Genomic DNA, 8,086 nt, shown 5'->3' on the forward strand with positions numbered 1-8,086 from the left:
AAACTTGCTCAGTCATAAATTTAGTTCATCTGACTCCAAAGCCCATGATCTCTTTGATTTTTTTTTTTCTTAGAAATACGGTCTCACTCTGTCACCCAGGCTGGAGTACAGTGGCAGGATCACAGCTCATTGCAGCCCTGAAGAGTGAATGAATAGGAATTTGTTATTTTAGGATATTTAATGTATGTATACCTAAAATCTTTAGAAAAGGATTTGAAGCAGCCTACAACAAAGGACAAGTATTATAACAATTTAAAAAAGAAAAATAAGGCCAGCCATGGTGGTTGATGCCTGTAATCCCAGCACTTTGGGAGGCCGAGGTAGGTAGATCACCTGATGTCAGTAGTTTGAGACCAGCTTGGCCAACATGGCAAAACGCTGTCTCTATTGAAAATACAAAATATTAGCTGGACATGGTGGCGGGCACCTGTAATCCCTGCTACTTGGGAGGCTGAGGCAGGAGAATTGCTTGAACCAGGGAGGCAGAGGTTGCCGTGAGCCCAGATTGTGCCATTGCACTCCAGCCTGGGCAACAAAGCGAGATTCTATCTCAAAAAAAAAAAAAAAAAGAAAAAGAAACAATTAAAGCCAGTATGATAGACATCTATTGTTTTTCTGCTTCATAAGCATCCCCCTTCTTTCACAAATAGCACCCACCCCCCTGCATTATGGAAACTGCTCTTACCCCTGACTCCAACTATGTAGTTCTAGTGAGGGTTGCCATTCACAGTACCCTCCCCACTCCAGCCACAGAGATGGTGGGCACATGATCCAAGACAGGCCAATCAGAGTCCTTTCCAGGATTCTTCAAGAGCACCCCTTCTTCTGGTAGAAGGGGCTGGAAACAAGAGCTGCCAGCAGTCATGGTTCCAGCCTCATGAAGTAGAGTCTGTAGTGTGAGAGAATGAAATCAACACGCAGAGAAACAGAGATAAGAGGTGAAGTCCTAAACCCCGTGGAAGGAGAAAGAGGGAACAAATATACTAATAATATTAATACAGCTGATATAACTAAAGACCAGATTTCGTTCTAGGCTGCCTGGTAACCAGGACAAAAAGATAAACAGAATGTATTTCATGGATCTAGCAAAAAGGAGGAAATATACCAGATACTCAAGGGAGATAATTTTCCCGATGTTTTATTATTAAAAGAACTTCTTGTACATGGATCTTTTATGTTAAGTCACTGAAGAACTAAATGGACAGTATCCATGATGAAAGTGTTATATCAAATACAGATTTCATATGCTATTATTTATAATAACTGAATTATATCTCAATCATTAAGCACAAGGGAAAAAAATAACACAGTAGGCATTTGAAGAAGTGAATACATCAACTAGTTTTATTTATTCGGGAAGTTTGCCAGCGAAAAAGAAAAGACGAAAGGGCAAAAATGTAAATGGAAAGCAGAATCCATGAGATGATTCAAAAATGTTTGTGAGTTGAGTGGGAAAATAAACAAGTAAAACAGGATACACTGAAGACAAAAAATATTTACTAGTACTTCATAATACAAGACCCTACTTGGTAAAACAAGACCCTGTTAGAAATATAAAAAGACCACATCAGAAACACAAGTAGTTAATTCCACTTTAAAAAGCTACCACTTCTCTTTCTTGAAACGCCAAATAGCAACCCAGATAAAGGGCATAAAGCCATAAATACAAAAAGAATATCCCTGGAAACCAGAAAGGAAATATAAGTGGCAAATGACTTAGGACCAAAGAAAGCTGCTGCAGTAAGTAAGACAAGCCCAAAAGCAATGCACCAGAGCACCAGAAACTGGAGGAACATTAGACATCAGGCACCAGGGGATGGGGAGATGCACAAGCACAGTGATGTTCTATGTGTCCAGGAGAGGCGTTTTCAGATATGGCTAACCAAGAGGAATTGTATATCATCTGAAAAGCAATTAAAACAATCCCCTTATTCTACATACTACCATGTAACTGGCTCTCCCCTGCCCTAGAAAACTGCGAAGGTTAATTTTTTAGAGAGGGTAAGTGGAGGAAATCTTGACTCAGGAACACCAGGAGCAGCTGAGGAAAAACAAGAATTATGAAAGTATAATTCTAAAGCCTCAAATTCCAACACCCATCTGGCTGAAGGAATACTGGTAACCAACCAGGTTTGTCAACCCCAAACAGGTGATCGTGATCACAGTATTTATCTCTTAATAAACTGAGAACCCTGCTAGATCACTTATAATGAACTCTATCACTCAACAATGTCTGCTCACACAGACACAGCTTCCAATCCCCTCATTACGAATTTGTCTTAAATTTGAGGCTGGGCACGGTGGCTCACGTCTGTAATCCCAGCACCTTGGGAGGCCAAGGTGGGAGGATTACTTGAGGTCAGGAGTTCGAGACCAGCCTGGCCACTATGGCAAAACCCTGTCTCTACTAAAAATACAAAACTTAGCCAGGTGTGCTGGCATGGGCCTCTAATCCCAGCTACTCAAGAGGCTGAGGTGGGAGAACTACTTGCACCCAGGAGGCAGAGGTTGCAATGAGCCAAGATGATTCCACTGCACTCCAGCCTGGGTGACAAAAGCATGACACTATCTTGAAAAAAAATTAAATTAAAATTGAAATAAACTGTATCCAAGAAACTTTAACAGAAGATTACAAAAACAAGGAACAGCCAGAAATCATAAAAGAGTCCTTAGAAATTAAAAAGTATGGCTGAGCACAGTGGTTCACGCCTATAATCCCGGTACTCTGGAATCAACTGAGGTCAGGAGTTCAAGACCAGCCTGACCAATATGATGAAACCCCATCTCTACTAAATATAGAAAAGTAGTCGGCCACGGTGGTGTGCACCTGTAATCCAGCTACTCGGAAGGCTGAGGTCAGAGAATCACTTGAATAAATTTAAGTGAAGGGTTGGAAGAGAAAGTGAGGAATCACCTCAGAAAGTAGAGCAAAAAGAGCTATACAGCTGAAACAGAAAATAAAAATAAAAAAAAGTTACAGGATCAGATTAGAAAGTACAATATCCATGTTTAAAAAAAAATACAGAAGCCGGACTTGGTGGCTCACGCCTATAATCCAAGCACTTTGGGAGCCCAAGGCGGGCAGATCGCGAGTTCACGAGTTTGAGACCAGTCTGGCCAACATGGTAAAATCCCGTCTCTACTAAAAATACAAAAAATCAGTGGGGCATAGTGGTGGGCACCTGTAAACCCAGCTACTCGGGAGGCTGAGACAGGAAAATCGCTTAAGCCCAGGAGGCAGAGGTTGCAGTGAGCCGAAATCACGCCACTGCACTCCAGTCCTGGCGACAGAGCGAGACTCTATCTCAAGAAAAAAAGAAAAAAGAAAAAAAAAAATACAGAAAAGGCAAACAAAATGGAACTGAAGAAATTATCAAAGAAATAATTCAAAAACTTTCTCCCTGCCCTAAACTAACATTCTGAAACATGAGCTAACAAATCAAAAGGACCACTATGTACCTAGTACAAAAGCATACCATCATGAAAAGTATCAGAATTAACCAGGTTAAAGAGAAAAATACTAAACCCAAAGAGAACTACCACACACAAATGATTAAAAAGAAATCAGAATAGGCCAGGTACAGTGGTTCACGTCTATAATCCCAGAACTTTGTGAGGCTGAGGTGAGTGGATCACTCGTGGTCAGTAATTCGAATCCGGACTGGCCAATGTGATAAATTGAAACTCCATCTCTACTAAAACCACAAAAATTACCCAGGCATGGTAGTGCACACCTGTAATCTCAGCTACTTGGGAGGCTGAGACAAGAGAATCACTTGAACTGGAGCCAAGATCGTGCCACTGCACTCCAGCCTGGGCAACAGAGCAAGACTCTCTCAAAAAAAAAAAAAAAGAAAAGAAAAAAATCAGAACTGCAGCCAAGTGCGGTGGCTCAGGTCTATCTCCCAACACATTGGGAGGCCAAAGCAGGTGGATCACCTAAGGCCAGGAGTTTGAGATCTGCCTGGCCAATATGGCAAAACCCTCATCTCTACTAAAAATACAAAAATTAACTGGGCATAGTGGTGCACATCTGTAGTCCCAGCTACTTGGGAGGCTGAGGCAGGAGAATCTCCTGAACCCATAATGCAGAGGTTGCAGTGATCGGAGATCACACCACTGCACTCCAGTGTGGATGACAGAGTAAAACTCATCTCAAAAAAAAAAAAAGAAATCAGAACTGCATTGGACTTGCTAACAGTAATGCTGAAAGCTAACAGGCAGTAGAGAAATAACTTCAAATTCTGAAGGAAAATGATTTCCAACCAAGAGTTCTATGTATTCTGTCAAACAATTAGGTAAGATAGCAATCCCATTTTATCAAGCATGCAAAACCTTTATTTCTCATGCACCTTCTCCTATGAGGATACCAGAAGATGTGCCTTCTTAAATATAAAGAAATAAGGGAGTAGGGGGCTAGAAAAACAGGGAATCCAATATAAGCAAGAAGAAAACTACAAGATAATGGTGAAGGGAAGTTCCAGTATCCATAAACCAAGCCTAAAGAGCAAACAGCCCAGATGGGAGCAAGCAGATGGTAGCCAGAAGAATGTCCCTGGTTTAAAAAGGAAAGGAAGAAGGAGGAAAGTAAGACAAGAATAAGTAAAAGAGGAGAGAGGAAAGAGTGAGAAGAAGAAAAGAGAGGGAGAAGGAAGAAAAGGAGGAAGGTGGAAGGAAGAAGAGAGAAGAACAAGGCCAAAGAGGAAAAAAAAAAAGAAGAGACGGAAAGAAAAGGAAGAAGAAAATAAACAGGAAAGAAGATAAAAGAAAGGAAAGGAAAAGTGGATCTATAAACTGTTTAACACATTAAACATGCAGAAGATTATTTAAGAAAACAATGGGCCAGGCGTGGTGGTTCTCGCCTATAATCCCAGCACTTTGGGAGGCCAAGGCAAGTGGATGACAGGGTCAGGAGTTTGAGACCAGCCTGGCCAACATGGTGAAACCCTGTCTCTACTAAAAATACAAAAATTGGCCGGCCGTGATAGCAGGCACCTGTAATCTCAGCTAGTCAGGGGGCTGAGGCAGAGGTTGCAGCGAGCTGAGATCACACCACTGCACTTCACTCTGGGCAACAGAGCACAACTCCGTCTCAAAAAAAAAAAAAAAAAAAAAAGATAAGAAAAGAAAGCAATGAGAGGATACACAAGTCTTATGGCCTTACATTAAAAAACACAAGGAAAATTGAAATACAAGACAAGTATTAATCACAGAGAGAAAATAAGACAACACCAGATAGTAATAACACCACTGTATATTTTTGGCTCAGAAATGAGCAAAATCCAGGCATGGTAGCTCATGCCTGTAATCCCAGTACTTTGGGAGGCCAAGGCAGAAGGATCCCTTCAACCCAGGAGTTCGAGAACAGCCTAGCAACATAGTAAGACCCCCGACTCCACAAAAAATTTAAAAATTAGCCAGGCATGGTGGTGTGTACCTGTAGTCCCAGCTACCTGCGAGGTTGAGGTAGAAGGATCACCTGAGGTCAGGAGTTTGAGACCAGCCTGACTAACACCGTGAAACCCCCGTCTCTACTCAAAATACAAAAATTGCCCAGGTGTGGTGATATATGCCTGTAATCCCACCTACCTGAGAGGCTGAGGCAGGAGAATTGCTTGAACCCAGGAGGCGGAGGTTGCAGTGGGCTGAGATCACACCACTGAACTTCAGCCTGGGCAACAGAGCAAGACTTATCTCAAAAAAAAAAAAAGACAGAGAGAGAAACAGACACCATATACTAGGCAATATATCAAAGCACATCTATGTTTTCAATTCTCTTACCAGTTTTGTAGGCCACTTAGAAAAGAATACAAACAAGTATTAAGGACCTACTTTATTCCTGCCCTTATTCTAGGCTTTTCTCACATTAAAAGGAAAAGGAATTCATGAAGCAAAACTGGCTGCGTTATCTGCCTATGATAGTAAGCACCAAATCTTTTAATTTTTGAAAACCGCCTCTTTGAAAGCTATAAGTACTTAGGATATTATGCTGAATTTAAAATAAAATACTAGATTATGAGTCAGCAGTAAGGAAAAAAATGTTAGCAAATGTTCAACTTTGAAGACATTCTATTTAAAGTGTACAGGCAAAAAAGCTTGTAAAAAAATTAAAAAGTTATTTGTGTTATGTTAAAAAAAAAAAGTACAATCCAAGTACTTTTTGGTACTCACCTTATCTTCTTGCACTCAGGAATCAAAGATAAAATAAATCTGAAAACAATTTTTAATTGTTTTCACATAATTTTAATTATGTGAATGAAGATAAATCTCCAGGTGGCAAAAATAAAAAAGAACTTTAAAGCTAAATGAGGCCCAACGCGGTAGCTCACTTCTGTAATCCCAGCACTTTGGGAGGCCAAGTCAGGCAGCAAATCACTTAAGCTCAGAAGTTCAAGACAAGCCTGGGCAACATGGCAAAACCTCCGTCTCTTCTAAAATTATAAAAATTAGCTGGGCTTGGTGGCACCGGTCTGTAGTCTCAGACTCAGGAAGCTAAGGCAGGAGAATCACTTGAACCTGGGAGGCAGAGGTTGCAGTGAGCTGGGATCTCACCATTTCATTCTAGCCTGAGTAACAAAGTAACACTGTGTCTCCAAAACAAACAAAAAAAGCTAAAGGAATCAATATCAGTCAAAGCTGAGACACTCAATGAAGCTATCAAAAACAATACCTTATAGGGTAGGACTGACTATAACAACAACACAGACTCAAGATATGGAGAAAAGAGGCTGGGCCCGGTGGCTCGTGCCTGTAATCCCAGCACTTTGGGAGGCCGAGGCAGGTGGATCACGAGGTCAAGAGATCGAGACCAGCCATGGTGAAACCCCAACTCTACTAAAAATACAAAAATTAGCTGGGCATGGTGGCGCATGCCTGTATTCCCAACTCTGCAGGAGGCTGAGGCAGGAGAACTGCTTGAACCCGGGAGGCGGAGGCTGCAGCAAGCCCAGATGGCACCACTGCACTCCAGCCTGGCACCTGGTGACAGAGCAAGACACTGACTCCAAAAAAAAAAAAAAAAAAAAAAAAAAAAAAAAACATATGGAGAAGAGCTCTAACTGGGTTCCCTACATAAGGATAGGAGCTGATAAGGGCCCATATCACAACAGAAGGAGACTAGAAAAATACGCCCTGGACTACTAAGACTAGAGAAGCTGCAGAGAAATGAGATGCTTACTCCAGACATGAGTAGACAAGTCACTCTAGGAAATTCAAGGGGATGCTGACAGAGAGTATGGGGCCCAAAATCCATTAACTAAAGGGTGCAGAAGAAATCCAAACCAAGAAACAAAGTTAAGAGACTGGACTGGAGCAATGAACCCCATTAAACAAACTGTGACAGACTGCAGCTACCAATTCAAGTCCATTTTCTCTTTCTTCCCTACTAACAGAACTCTGACTTTAACCAGTTTATCAATCGGCCCAACTTTATGATTACCTTTTGCAGGTTCTGTAACAATTAAGAGCCAGTAAAATTAAGCATAAATTGTTGAGGGGAACCTCAAGGAGAATTCATTTAAGAGTACAACTCAGGGACTGGCACAGTGGCTCACACCTGTAATCTCAGCACTTTGGGAGGCCACGGTGGGAGGATCACCTGAGGTCAGGAGGTCAAGACCAGCCTGGCTAACATGGTGAAACCCCTTTTCTACTGAAAATACAAAAAATTATCGGAGCATGGTGGCGTGCACCTAATCCCAGCTACTCAGGGGGCTGAGACAGGAGAATCGCTTGAACCCAGGAGGTGGAGGTTGCAGTGAGCCAAGATTGTACCATTGCACTCCAGCTTGGGAAACAAGAGGGAAACTCCGTCTCAAAAAAAAAAAAAAAGACAATTCAGGGCACAGTGGCTCATGCATGTAATCCTGTAATCCCAGCACTTTGGGAGGTCGAGATGGGCAGATCACCTGAGGTGAGGAGTTCAAGACCAGCCTGCACAACATGGTGAAATCCCATCTCTACTAAAAATACAAAATTTGGGCCGGGCGCGGTGGCTCAAGCCTGTAATCCCAGCACTTTGGGAGGCCGAGGCGGGTGGATCACGAGGTCAAGAGATCGAGACCATCCTGGTCAACATGGTGAAACC

General features: G+C 42.0%; 1 protein-coding gene across 15 annotated transcripts in view; it reads right to left on the bottom strand.

The window, feature by feature from the left end:
- Positions 1-8,086, bottom strand: part of MLLT10 (MLLT10 histone lysine methyltransferase DOT1L cofactor) — a 238,787-nt gene that overhangs the window by 197,989 nt on the left and 32,712 nt on the right. For 3 of the 15 annotated variants that reach the window (XM_017511895.2, XM_037732576.1, XM_037732578.1), the window contains one exon: positions 686-889. The exons of the other annotated variants lie outside the window; for them this stretch is intronic. The gene's annotated coding sequence lies outside the window, so the exon portion shown is untranslated. The remainder of the gene's footprint in view (positions 1-685; positions 890-8,086) is intronic. 15 annotated transcript variants of the gene reach the window in all.

Source organism: Cebus imitator, unplaced genomic scaffold, assembly GCF_001604975.1.
Source record: "Cebus imitator isolate Cc_AM_T3 unplaced genomic scaffold, Cebus_imitator-1.0 Scaffold456, whole genome shotgun sequence".
NCBI lineage: Eukaryota > Metazoa > Chordata > Mammalia > Primates > Cebidae > Cebus > Cebus imitator.